Source organism: Hibiscus syriacus, unplaced genomic scaffold, assembly GCF_006381635.1.
Source record: "Hibiscus syriacus cultivar Baekdansim isolate YM2019G1 unplaced genomic scaffold, ASM638163v2 tig00112383_pilon, whole genome shotgun sequence".
NCBI lineage: Eukaryota > Viridiplantae > Streptophyta > Magnoliopsida > Malvales > Malvaceae > Hibiscus > Hibiscus syriacus.
In genome coordinates, this window is record NW_024063319.1 from 1,116,278 (window position 1) to 1,129,872 (window position 13,595).

Below are 13,595 nucleotides of genomic sequence, written 5' to 3' on the forward strand. Positions count from 1 at the left end.
TCACCCTTGAAAATCTCATCATCCTCACATTCTTCTATTCCCACAGCATTAAAATCTACAACATCGAAGCTATGTCATTCATCCAAGTGTTCCTGTATAATAACATCAATAATGTCAATTGAGTGGCACTAGGCGTTATCATCATATGAAACATTCTTCAAAACATTAAAGGTAATGTGTCCATCATTTAAACGCATGGTATGTTCTCATTTTTCCATATCAATTAAAAGCTAACATGTGGCAAGAAAGAGTCGACCAACTATAATTGGTACATCCTTGTCGACTTCACAATCCAATATGATGAAGTTGGTGAGAAAAATGAACTTGTCCACTTGTATTAGCTTGTTCTCCACAATGCCACTAAGATAGATGGTAGAACGATTGACAAACTGTAAAGTGACAGTAGTGGGTCTTGCTTCTCTATTTCTGAATCTCCTGAAAATTGACACAGACATAAGGTTAATACTAGCACCTAAATCACATAATGTTTTACCAACAAATTTATCACCAATAATACAAGGGATAGTGAAACTCCCTGGATCCTTGATCTTAAGTGGGCAATCGACTTGTGGCCATAACACTACATCCCTCGGTGAGTGCAATAATTTCAAGTTCTCCAAGCTTTCTCTTCTTTGAAAGGACTTCTCTCATAAACTTGATTTAGTTCAGGTTTTGCTCCAAGGCATCAATCAACGGGATATTGATTGTTAATTATTTAAACACATCTATGAATGCTTTAAATTGTTAGTCCTCCTTGGTCGTCTTGAATCTTTGGGGGAAACGGTGGTGGAGATCTTGGATTCTGTTGCATTGGCGTTGCTGGTGCATTACAAGTAGTGTTGTCGGTATTGCTGGAGGTGTTGGACCAAAATTACTACGCTGTCCTGTCTTTCTTGCTGTAATATTAACAGTCGATTCAAGGTACACTTCCATTTCTTTGCCTTTATCTTGCTGTCCAAGCCCATCATCATCCTTCTTCGTAGGCTCTTCAGTTGGTTTTCCAATATGGAGACCGCTTCTCGTAGTGATTGCTTGACAATGCTTATTGCAATGGGTCTTCCTATGTGTCTTTGGATTCTTGGTATTACTAGGCAATGTTCCTTGTTACCTACTACTCAGAGCATTTGCTAACTGCCCTACTTGATTTTCCAATGCCCTCAGTTATGCTGATTGACTTTAGATCAAAGCTTCATTCCTTTGATTCGTTGCTTTATTTATTGAGATATACTCCTTCAGTAGAGACTAAAATGATGCCAATGTTGAAGCTGAGGCTTGATTGAAAGTCTACCTCTGATACCCTTACTGGTTATTTGCATTGTTAATGTGGTATTGCCTTATGGTGTGTCAGTTGATGCTACAACATCAGCTGTTGTTGAATATATTGTTGTGTATTCCCGAAATTTGATTGCAATGTTGTGTTGGTGTTGCCTACATTCTGACTCCTCCAAGACAAGTTGGGATGATTTTAGAAGTTCAGGTTGTAGGTGTTCCCATAAGAATTGACATTGTCATTCCTGTTGTAATTTCTCAAAAAATACATAGACTCGGGGTTTTGTGAACATTCTTCAAAATTAAACACAATTGACAAGAGATGTAGCTTTTACCTCATACTTACCTCCAGTCTTTTTCATGTTCTTCATTATTTCAGTCAATTCTATCACCTGTGTGGTCAGTGTGTTCAGAGCATCATTGTCCACTCATGCAGCAACACTTCTACCGAACATGTTCCTCGTATTGGGGTATTGGTAGTCATTGTTTGATATTTTTTCCAAAATATCATTTGCCTCATTATATGTATTAGCTAGCAATGCACCATTTGCTGAAGCATCAACCACCATTTAAGTGTGCATGTTCAACCCATTGTAGAACATTTCTATTTGTGTCCAATGCGGGAATCTGTGTATTGGGTATTTGCGTAACAATTACTTAAAATGCTCCCAATCTTCTTACAAACTTTCATCATCTAACTGCTTAAAGGAAGTGAGGTCATTCCTAAGTCTGACATTCATATTAGGTGGGTTGAATCACAACAAGATTTTTTGTGCAATCTCATTCCAGGATGCTATAGCACCAGGCGACAACGATGTCAACCAAGCTCTAGCTTTGTCTCGTAGCGAATAACGGAAAATCTTCAGCTTTTGTGCTTCTTTAGGAACCCATTGCTGAACAAACAAATCACATACCTCCATAAATGCTCGAAGGTGTGCTCTAGGCTCTTCGGTAAATGCTCCACCATATTACTCCATGGACTGTAGCATTTGAAACATCATCAGTTTCAACTTAAAATTGGCAGCTTGTATTGCTAGTTGCACAATGCAAGGATGTAAATCGTAGAGTGTTGGCACCATGTGCTCCTAGATAGACCGATTTTGGTCATCCATGTTGTAGTAATGCTGCTGGTTTACTCTATTGCCATCTGAAAATCCATCCTCACCATTTGGCACTGATGGCAAAGCGTTGTTACCATCACCATAATGAGCCATGTTTTCTTGATTACAGGCTACTTGTCTACGGAGTTCTCGTAACGTATGTTCAATTTTGAGATAAAAAGGCTCTAGATCTTGATTGCTGGTGCATGTCATGCACCAACAACACCATGCTAGAGAAAATGTACCTACGAAAAGAAAATAAACAAAATTAGTAATTAAAATAAACTCTAATGTAAAACCAATGCTCCCCGGAAACAACGCCAAAAACTTGATGCTACGATAAATGTTATAGCAATTACGCAAGTATATGTATCGTTAGAGTAATAAAGTGGTAGCTTAAAAAGCTACGAGTGTCGAACCCATAGAGAGCAAAATAGATTACAATAGAGTTGTGTGAAAGACTTCAAAGGATACATGGTTGAATGATGGAATAAGAAATAAACATCAAAGTATAAAAATTAGAGTGAGAAGTGTTGGGCAGTGCTACAACATTCAGGGGAGCAACAGATCAAACATTCAATGGATGCGGGTGTTATTTGGTCCTGTTGGATATACTTAAAATAGTGCATTCATGTGTCTAGCAATGATTAAGAGCATTCAATTAACAAGAATCAACCTTCATTAATTCAATTTAATCAAATAGTTAACAATGTTGGATGATTAGCAACATACATTTCTATATACTAAACTTTTATTTTCACAAACACCAATACTGCACAAAGATAATATGAAAAGAAATCCACAACTTTTATTTCTAAAATTTATATAAATCATATACATAGAGATAAATTTATTTCTAAATTCTTTCTATAAACAGGACAACACATAAAACAAAGTTTAAACATAAAACATAACAAGAGACATTTAATCAAATGCTTTATGTTCAAAAAACCAAATAACATCCAGAATAACATAACCATTCAACTGAATAATTGTCACTTCTCTATCTTAGTAAAGGGACGAAAATAAAGTAGAACTCCACCTGATTGCTGCTGCTACACGATAGTGCTCCCCGACTATTGTTGCACTTCCTAATAATTTGTTTATGCAGCCATGGTAGGAGAGAAAATATGAGGCGGCTAGGGTTTTTCAAGATGGGAAAAGTGTGTAAAAATTATTGTATTTATAACCCATCAAAATCAAACTTTCCACCAATAGAAAAATCCCCCTTATAATGCTAGTTCTTTTTTAAATTCAAACTCCAGCCTTTAGTTCTGCAACTTTAATTTCCTGAAATTTCTCTAACCACTTTGTGACTCAGCAATACTGTAGAATGGTCGTGGTAATCCAATCTAGCTTTATCAATATGTCACATCATCAATATATCAATTTGTAGCAAAAACATCAAAATCAACCTAAATACTAATAATTCACTCCCAATATGCAAATGATGAAAAATATGCTAAAATAAACCTAAATATGATCCTAAAAATGCTAGAGTGCAAACTTAACCTAAGTAAAATGGATCTAAAAGATAACTCTTTTGAAGAGTTATCACTCATTCGAGTGCAGCATGACATAACAATAGAGTCGAAATGTTATGTGATAAAGAATTTTTTTATAATTTAAATTTCTTTATTTTAATTATTTGTTCTTTTATATCACCATATGCCATGTTCCAAAGAAAGGTAATATAAAAGGGGTTTGCGGAATCAAATTAGGGTGCAAAGGCTACAGTGCACACACCTTTGCCATTGAGCCATGCTCAACATATGGTTTATGTGATACACAATAGTGTATATATTTTATATTAAATTTAGTCTCATACAAAAGAAAGAAAATGGCCATGAATAGATTTGAATTTAGGCCACATAAAAATTTTGTGAGCACCAAACGATTCAAGCAAATCTTAAATTTAGTTAATAATTAGATAAATGTCATATATATATTTTAAATACTAATTTATATAAGATTAAAATTTAAAATTTATATATTTCTAAATTACATTTAGTATTTTTTCATATTTGTAATTCAAAGATTATATATAAATCTTAAATTAAGTTTTTTTTTTACTTTAATTAATAATTTTATTTTTATTAAAATATAAAAAAATTATAAACATATCAATAAAATATTTCCACAAAATGATTATATGTAATTTTATATTTTTTATTAAATTTATTTTTCCGTACATTTTATTTTTCTTATATAGATTGAGGGTCAATTGGCTTGCATGTGGAGACCGTAATACTGCTTATTTCCACTCCTGTTCTTCCCAGCGTCGCAAACATAATACATAGGGGTTTGTACATAAGCTCCAGTGAGTGGGTTGAAGATCTTGATGATATTCATGGTGAGGCGGTGACATTTTATTTAGATTTATTCACTACTGCCTCGCTCCTCCTGCTGATGCTTTACTCCAAAAGGTAACACCGATGGTGACCGAGAGCATGAAAGCCACTTTAACCGCTGCCTGTTCGAAGGAAGAAATCCATGTTGTTTTCCTTCAAATTGACCCTCGTAAGGCACCTGGTATTGACAGACTTCAGAGTAGTTTTTATCAGTCTTTTTTGCCATTGGTTGGGGTGATGTACTTGATCTTTGTCTTGCTTTGTTAGAAGGTCATGTGTCCATGTCTACGGTTAATAATACTGTTCTTATATTTATTCCAAGCTTGTAGATTCAATTAATTTGAAGCATTTCAGACCCATTGATTTGTATACTTATTGTCTTTTATAAAATTGTTGTAAAGGTTCTTGTTAATCACCTTTGACCTCTTCTTCCCGTTTGTATTGATGATAATCAAGGAGCTTTTGTACAGACAGATTAATTCCAGATAATGTTTTGATTGCGCATGAGTTGTTTCATTCTCTCAAATCTGGTCAATCACTACACACTCGCAATGCTACCTTAGAAATAGATATGGAAAAGGCTTATGACCGTGTGGAACGGTCTTTTCTTCAGGCAATGCTCCTCCACCTCGGTTTTGTGAAGAGTACGGTTTCTTTTATCATGTCTTGTGTTTCATCTATTTCTTATCATATTCGTAAAAATGTCAGTCTTTTTGATCAGTTTTCTCCATCCCGTGGACTTCGACAAGAGGATCCTTTGTCCCCATTTTTATTTGTCATGTGTGCCCAGGGTTTGTCTTCACTTCTCAATTTTGAACAACACTCCAATCGACTTTATGGTCCTAGTACTTGTCGGGGAGGGCCTCAAGTGATGCATTTATTCTACGCTGATGGTAGTTTGCTTTTCTTTCGTACATTGGACTCGAAATTTCAGCATGTAAAGGCTATTCTTGATCTCTATGATAGTTGCTCGGGTCAAAAGGTAAATTTTACCAAATCAAGTATATGTTTTAGCCTCTCTACTCCATAAGTAGATCAAATCCGTTTGAGCTCTTGGCTGGGTGTTTCTTGTGTGTCTGATTTGGGTCATTGTTTGGAAATGTCACTTGTTATTGGTCGTAATAGAACTCAAGCTTTTGGCTTCATGTGGGACAATGTGACCTCCCACGTTCGCACTTAGACTAAAAATTTATTATCCTAAGGAGGAAGTGTAGTTTTTATCATGTGGGTCAAGCGCTTCCTATGTAGGTTATATGCTGTTATTTACCTCCCGATGGAATAATTGATGCCATGGTTTCGGTGCTTCGCTCCTACTGGTGGAGCGATGATTCAAAAAATCGGGGGTGGTCTTTAGTCTCGTGGTAAACAATGTGTCGTCCTAAGTGTGTGGGTGGCCTTGGCTTCTATGATTTTCGAATGATTAATATTGCCATGCTCGGGAAAAATATTTGGAGGTGTATTACAAACCCAGATAGTTTTGCTGCCCCATACTTGCTGCAAAGTATTTTTTGTCGGGAAACATATTCGATGTATTTCTCAAAAATCAAACATCCTTTTGTCACACCCTAAATTAGGGGTTAAAATTTTATTTCTTTTTTGGAGACAAAATAGAGATTTTCTTAAATTTTTGGACTAATTTGGAATAAGGACAAAATTTGAAGGACTTAATTGGTAATTTTACTCTTTTGTAAAGGTGGATATAAACCCCATCCCACATGTCTGGAGCCAATTAATTTCACCCTTCCCCTTTTAGAAGCCCAAAGCTTCTCTCTTTCCCCCATCTTTCTCTCTATTTCCTTTTTAGTTTTTATTCTCCAAGAAACTTTCATCGGTTATATGTTCATGACACCGCTGACAACACTGTTGTCGACACCGTTTTTTCGCCCGGGCGGGGAAATACCAGTACCAACTTGGGAGTTTTCCTTTGAAATTTTTTTCGAAATGTGAGGAGTTGCCACCAATCATTTAAGTTGCGAATGGGACACCATAAAAACCAGGTGATTTTAATAAGACATTTCATTTTTATCAAAATATCAAGTTTTAAGGTCAACGAAAATCCAGAAATCGGGTTCGGGAGTCAGTTACACGTGGGGAAGGACTAGCACCCTAACAAGCGCCCAAAAATTGGTACCTAGTTGATTATCCTATATTTAAAAAAAATTTAGAGTTTGATCTTTATTTAATTTGAAAATCAGTACGGATGCAAAGTTAAAAAGGGTATTCGTTTATTAAGGCCGATAGCCTTCACCCCTAGCATAAATGTGGGAGATCAGCTATTGTGCCTAATAACCGGACATTGCCTTAATTTCAGATACCATGATGCAATTTTGAAAATGATGTTGACCTATTTTAGGAATCACCAGTAGTTAACCCCAGCATATTTGCGGGAGATATACCATTAATTCCCTAATAAGTGAACAGTGCCTTAGGTTTAAAAATAAAATGCAATCAGACAAATTTTTATTCGTCCTAATTAAGCTAAGGGTAGATTAAGGTTTTTTCTAACTTAAAGTGTCAAATTATGAAAATTAAAGAACCTAGAGGCATAAACCTAAAATTGTAGGCTATAATATTATTCTTATTTTATTTTAATCAATTATCGAATCGAATAATCGATATGATCCATTGAGCATTTAGACGAGGGCCAACTCAGATTACTCCCTAAATTAAAGAGACTAAATTGAAATCTAATCTAAAATGGAGGCTCTAATATTAATTTAAATCAATATTGCAATTCGAATAATTAAATTGGAACCTCAAGCAAAAGTAAGGACCAAATTAAGAATTATCTTAATTTAATGACTAAATATGAATCGAATAATTAAAAGACTATGGACTAAATCTAAAAAAAGTGATCCACCAAGGACTAAATTAAAAGGATACAAATATTAGAGATAATTGAAATATATAAAAGTACTAAAATTAAAGTATTATAATAAAGGGTTTAAAATATATAATAAATAAGTAAAATAGTAAATTAAAGTAATGAAATTAAGGACTGAAATTAAGTAACAAAAACATAGTAGAACTTTAAATGTGCATAAATTAAATAACAAAAATGAAAGATCAATAAAATAAAATAAAATGTTAACGTTAATTTTTTAATATTTAACCCGGATCTTAAATAATGCGAGTCATACCCCGGGGTGGGTCGTCACAAGGCCGTACGATATTTTGAACATAAAATAAATAAACAAATAACAAGTTAACGGTTAGTGGTTAGCGGTTAGAAGTTAGAAAAGTTAGTTGTTAATAGAGTCTGGACCGTAATAATATGGGGCGTCCCCCGGATCGGGTCACCACATGGTCTAATCAAATATTTAGTGCAATAAATAAATAAATATAACAGTGGTTAAAATGTAAGAAAATAAAAGTTAGTAGTTAAATAAGAAATAAAAAGTGACCAAAATGCAAAAATTAAAAATTATAACATCAAATTCATAAATAAAATAAAGAGAGTAATAATTAATGACTAAAATGAAACAAAACAAAAGTCAGTGGCTAATTTCAAATAAATAACAATGCAAATAGGTGACTAAAATAAAAAAATAAAACAAAACGATAAAATTACAATAAATTAGAAACGAAAGGTCCAATGACCAAAATGCAAAAATACGACAAACATAGGGGGACCTGGACTGCGATTTGAGCCTAAAACTAGTGACGTAAATTTACGTCTAAAGTATGGGGTCCTAAGCGTGATTTATCCTTAATTTTAGGTGACAAAAGCATGAAGTACCCTGGAACCGAGAGACATGCTGCCTAATTTACCCAAAAGTTAAAACAAATAACTCCTACCCTTATTACTTCCAATAGCCCGATGAACCAAAAAATAAAATACAACCTTTCCCCTTTCTTTTCCTCGAGCGGTGGCCACCATAAAAGCTAAGGATTTCATCGCCGGCCACCGGTTTGGTGGCCAACACACACTCTGATCGGCTCCTTCTCCGACCGGGGGAGGCTAGATAACCCAGACTGGACTGAAAACCCCCATTTTATGCACTAACCGAGACCCGAGAGCCAAAATCCAAACCGACACTACAAACCGACAGACCCGAACGACCGCTCAACTCTCCAAACCCGACAACGAGGGCTCTGAAGACTATGGTAAAAGTTTAAAACTCCCCCTCATTTTTATTTTTTATGCTCGAAAAAGAAGAAAAACTATAAATGATTTAAAAAAACAATAAATAAGAAATGTTTTTATTGTCGTGTATTGACTTCAAATGAAAAATAGTAGGGAATTGTTACAAAATGCTCTCTTTCTCTCCAGAGAAATGAGAAAATCCCGGGACCTTTACACCATTTTTTACATTTGTAATATGTTTTTGTTGGGTTTTTATAACCCAAATTACAATGATTTCTTTTTGGTTTTTGCTGGTTGTTTTGCTTGTTGTTGATGGAGTCGTGAAGGGGTTGTCGATTAGTGGTGGCAGGTCAGTGTGGCAGGTCATTGTGGCGTGGAGTGTTGGAGATGAGTTTGGTAGCTACTGTGGTGCACGTGGCTGGCTTTGTTTGGGTTTGAAAAAATGGTGATTACACTGCCCCTCTTTGATCGTTAGTGTGGAACATGAATGAAACAAAGATAAGAAACACTATTTTTCGGCTCAATCCTTGTTCTTCAAGTTACGGGTTATTCTTATTAAGAACTTTCTACTAGAAATATTGATCCCTCGAGTGAGGCGTTGCTGATTCGAAATGCCATGAATTGAGCAATAGGTCGAACAAGTTCTTCTCATTATGAACTTTTTCTCCCTCTGTCGGATGAGTTCTTCTTGTTATGAACTTTCCATTTGAAATGTTAATCCCTCAAGCGAGGCTTCGCTGATTCGAAATGTTGTGAATCGAGCGATAGGTCGAACAAACTCTTCTCATTATGAACTTCTTGTCCCTCTGTCGGATGAGTTCTTCTAATTATGAACTCTCCAATGGAAATATTAATCCCTCAAGAGAGGCGTTGCTGATTCGAAATGTCGTGAATCAAGCAATAGGTCGAACAAGTTCTTCTCATTATGAACATCTTCTCTCTCTGTAGGATGAGTTCTTCTCATTATGAGCTCTCAATTTGAAATATTTAATCCCTCAAATGAGACATCGTTGATTCAAAATGCCGTGAATCGAGTGATAGGTTAAACAAGCTCTTCTCATTATGAACTTCTTCTCCCTCTGTCGGATGAGTTCTTCTCATTATGAACTCTCCATTTGAAGTGTTAATCCCTCAAGCGAGGAGTCGCTGATTAGAAATGCCGTGAATCGAGCGATAGGTCGAACAAGCTCTTCTCAATATGAACTTCTTCTCCTCTGTTGGATGAGCTCTTCTCATTTGGAACTCTCTATTGGCAATGTCAATCCCTTGAGTAAGGCGTTGCTGATTCGAAATGTTATGAATCGAGCAATAGGTCAAACAAGTTCTTCTCACTATGAACTCTCTATTGGAAATGTTGATCGGTTTATCTTCTCCTTGAAGAATTTTAAACTTGCAAAAGACTATCATGTGTCAGTGCTTTGTGTTTGAAGTACCCAAAGGTCCTCGAATTTTTTTGTGACCCATGAAAAATAACCGATTCTTGGAAGAATGTGTATTCTCATATTCTGCAAATGCCTGAATATATATGCATGATGACATTTTAGTGTTGCAAATTATGATGTCCATTTTAAATGCATCATGCTTGAAAGTCTTATGGATGACCAAAATGACTTATCATCTTGCTCGAAAGACTTATATAGATGACCCAAAGGATTTAAACATCATGCTCAAAAGCCTTAATGATGAACCAAAGGACATACTAAGTAATAAACTTTGGAAATCATTTTCTTATTTTTCAAAAAAAATCAATATTCAGAAAATATTAAAATGAGAAACTTTGGAAGTCACTTTCTCATTTCTGAAAATCATGTGAAAACATCCTGCCCGAAAGTCTTATGGATGGCCCGAAGAATTTATCATCTTGCTTGAAAGACTTATATATGACCCGAAGGATTTAAGCATCATGCTCGAAAGCCTTACTGATGGCCCGAAGGACTTACTAAGTAAGAAACTTTGGAAATAGTTTTCTCATTTTCTAAAAATCATGTGAAAACATCCTGCCTGAAGGTCTTATAGATGGCCCGAAGGATTTAAGCATCATGCTCGAAAGACTTACTGATGGCCCGAAGGACTTACTCATCAAGAAACCCTTGAAAATCAAGCTTAGTTTATTAAAAATTTTTGTTTACAATTATCATAAAGAAACCGCTAAAAATTAGGCTTAGCTTTAAAAAAATCATTTGAAAACATTAAGAAACCCTAAAACAAATAGGCTTGGCTTTTTAAAAATTCATTTGGAGATATCAAGAAACCCTTGAAAATCAGGCTTAGTTTCTTTCAAAATTCATTGAAAGACATCACACTGTTTGGGTAATGTGCCCCACATCAAAGTAATGATTCTTCTTCATTGGTCTCCTCGATCCTTGAGGCTTAGTCACTTCGAACAAATCTCCTCCATTCGAGGCTCGAATGATGCTCTGTCTTCGCTCTCTTCTTTCTTTGGACAATCCGTAAAATCTGTCTTGATGCATGAAAAGTTAATATAGTCGAAGATTTTAGGTGGTTTAAGGTTGTTTTAGGTGGGTTTAAGCTCAATGTTAGGTCCTATATGGGTAGATCTATGTTTTTTTGGGTTTTTGGGGTTCTTTTGGGTTTTCCAACCACTTTGTGCAGCGACCGGCAGAGAAAAGAGGGGAGAGCATTGATACTTTTTTTGTGTTTGGGGTAAAATGATATATAAAAAAAGAAGTTGATATTTATAGAAAAATTTTGGGGGAAATCATGCTGAGGTCCTTCCATTTTTAGCGTGTTTTGCAGTTTGGTCAGCTGTAAGGATCAAAACTGCTATTTATCCTTTTTTTGTGTGCTTTGTATTTTTCTGGGTTATTCATGTTTTAGTCACTCTTATTTTAGCGTGTTTTTGCGTTCTGGTCACATGTAGGGTTTAAAATTATATTTTCCCTTTTTTTGCATGCTTTTTATTATTTTGGTAGAATGACCTTTAGGTCCTTGTAGTTTCTGCTTGTTTTTACAATTTAGTCTCTAATTTGTTTTTTTTATTTGGTTTAGATTTAGCCATTAAATATCAATTTGTTTAATTTAATCCCCTATTATATGTCTAAGATTTTTTTGCTTGGTAATTTAATGTTTATGCAATCTAGTCCTTGTGGATGCTAGTTATATTTTTTTTATGTTGTTATTTTTTTTATTTTTATTTTTTAATTAGGTTGTTTAAAATAATTCATTACTCCATAGTTTTAAGGTTTAAAGTTTGCTCTTAGATTAGGTTAGAACTCAAATCGGACTTAGAAGCTAGGATAACACCTTAGTTATTAATTAGAGAACAATTTGAGTTGAGTTTTCGCATAGGATGCCCGATTACTCGAATCGATTGTTTGACCCTTTTAAAATTTATTAATCATCAATATTTTCTAAAAAATACACTTTAGGTTTAGTCTTTAATTTGAGAGATTTCTTAATTTGGTCCTCGCTTTTGCTCGAGGTTCCAATTTAATTATTCGAATCTTAGAATTAATTTAAATTAATGTTAGAACCTCAACTTTAGTTAGATTTCAATATAGTCCTTTTAAATTTAGGGAATAATTTGAATTGGCCCTCGCCTAAATTCTCAAGGGACCATCTCAATTATTTGATTCAATAATTGGTTTAAAAAAAATAAGGTTAATATTAGAACCTACAATTCTAGGTTTGTTCCTTTAGGTTCTTTAATTTTCATAATTTGACACTTTAAGATAGAAAAAACCTTAATCTATCATTAGTTTAATTAGGATTAATAAAATTTGTTTGATTTCATTTTATTTTCAAACCTAAGGCAATGTTAACTTATTAGGGAATTAATGGTACATGTCTCGCAAGTATGCTCAGGGGGTGACTACTGATGATTCACGAAATATGTTGACATCCTTTTCAAGACTGCATAATGATTTATAAAATTAAGGCAATGTTTGGTTATTAGGCACAATAGCTGATCTTCCGCATTTATGCCAGGGGTCGAATGTTATCGGTCTTAATAAATGTATACACTTTTCAACTTTGCATCCATAATGATTTTTAAATTAAATAAAATTCAAACTCAAAATTTCTGATTCTAAATATAGGGTAATCAACTAGGTACCAAATTTTGGGTGCTTGTGGGGTGCTAATCCTTTCCCACGCGTAACAGACTCCCGAACCTAATTTTTGGATTTTCGCAGACATTAAAACTTGGTATTTTGATAAAAATAAAATGTTTTATTAAAATTACCCAGTTTTTATGGTGTCTCAGTCGCACTTTAAATGATTGATGGTGACTCTTCACATTCCGAAATTCTTTTAAAAGAAAAACCCCCAAGTCGGTGTCGGTATTTCCCCTTCTAGGCAAAAAATGGTGTCAACAACTGTGTTCCTTACGTTGAGAGGAGTTAACCGGTGTCCTCGAATTTGCCATCATCATTGGTGTGTGAGGGGGTGAAGATGAATTTTTTAATATTGCAAAATCGAGCTCTTTGCCGTTCACCATTGTGAACTAAGCTTGGTAAGTGACTCCCCGACCTTTAAGATTTAATTGTAGAAAATTTAGTGGTCGTCCGACCATCATAGACTACTACACGTACCCTTTGTTCTTCACCCTACACTTGGGCTTCGTCCACCGCTTGGAGAGTCTTCTTAAACTGGTTGGACCAATTTGAACCGGTTAGACTGGTCTGAACCATGAGCCATTTGATCCGTTGATCAAGCTGTTTGAGCCGTTGACCGAGTTGTTAATTGATTCGTTTGAGCTATTGATCAATCCTTTAACTAAGCTGTTAGTCGAACCGAGTTGAGATGTATTGAGCTAGCCGAGTTGTC

The 13,595-nt window shown here is 34.9% G+C and overlaps 1 non-coding gene across 1 annotated transcript; it reads left to right on the top strand.

Moving 5' to 3' along the window:
- Nucleotides 1–1,893: 1,893 nt before the first annotated feature.
- Nucleotides 1,894–2,000, top strand: LOC120178988. Its single transcript, XR_005521570.1, has one exon. It is a non-coding gene; the product is annotated as a small nucleolar RNA R71 (small nucleolar RNA).
- The last annotated feature ends 11,595 nt before the right edge of the window (nt 2,001–13,595 follow it).